We start from the raw sequence: 993 nt of genomic DNA, 5'->3' as shown, positions 1-993 counted from the left end.
GTTTCACAGGGACTTTAAGTTTGCCTAAACACTTTCTGTGTGTCACATTATGCTACTGGTTCAGCCAACTGGAGAGTGGGAGTGGAAACTTTCTGATTGTCCTTGTTGTTGTTGTGTTCATCTTGTTTTTTTTGTCTCCAGTCTGCTGGCTAGTAGTAAAACAAATACTTTTTATGTGATAATAAAATCTTTTTCTGTGCTCAGAAAGTCCAAATGTTTGCTCAGAAATACAACGCAACAGGGTGAGTCTGCAGCATAAGAGCCAATGCCTAAACCAAACACTGAATATATGTTGCATTACGGAGAAGGGTTTCATCCACTGCACCACTGCTGCAACTCCTGACTACTGATCCAAACCTGGCTGCCAGCGATGCCAGGAAAGTGTAATGTATCACACACACTGCATTCCAAATGCAGCGATATGCAGAAAACGAGGGTGGAATTACATCGATGAATCAATTCTCCATGTCACTGTTTCAGCTGTCGCTCATGATCAAAAAACACGTCAGCGTGGCCTGACTCATAGAGAGGGACACAAGACTGTTATGAAGGGCATGGTTGCCCAGAAAAACAACCAGCTAGATGACACACACATGCACAACACACACACACACAGAGAATCCTCCAACTTTAAATGACACCATGGTCAACAGTCCCCTATCTGAGTTCAGACTAGAAAGTGCCCCCCGGGCAAGCCGGGGGGCGCTTGCCTGGGTATTCAGTCGTACCTTGTGGGCAGGGCAAATTTTTAATCTTAAATGCAAAATGTCAACCATCCAGAACGGACCTGGACCATTTACCCTCAAGTGTTTGCTGATTTTCTACCCCTGCTGTGTAATACATGAGAGTGCTTAAATGCTTATAATGGGCTAACAAATGAGTATCTGTGCTCATGTTTATTTAAAGAAAATCAATTTGTCTTAAGTCACGAGAGGGACACGAGCTGTGAAATGTTCTGCCATGAAGGGCAGGGCTGGATGAGGATCGTAAATT

The 993-nt window shown here is 43.9% G+C and overlaps 1 protein-coding gene across 1 annotated transcript in view; it reads right to left on the bottom strand.

Annotated features, from left to right (window-relative positions):
* The window catches only part of LOC118323107 (microtubule-associated serine/threonine-protein kinase 1-like), a 43,612-nt gene that overhangs the window by 13,513 nt on the left and 29,106 nt on the right, over positions 1-993 (bottom strand). The gene's annotated exons all lie outside the window — the stretch shown is intronic.

This window comes from Morone saxatilis, unplaced genomic scaffold (assembly GCF_004916995.1).
Source record: "Morone saxatilis isolate NCDOM2014 unplaced genomic scaffold, NCSU_SB_2.0 Contig14, whole genome shotgun sequence".
Taxonomy (NCBI): Eukaryota; Metazoa; Chordata; class Actinopteri; family Moronidae; genus Morone; species Morone saxatilis.
This window is presented reverse-complemented; position numbering and strand designations above follow the sequence as displayed.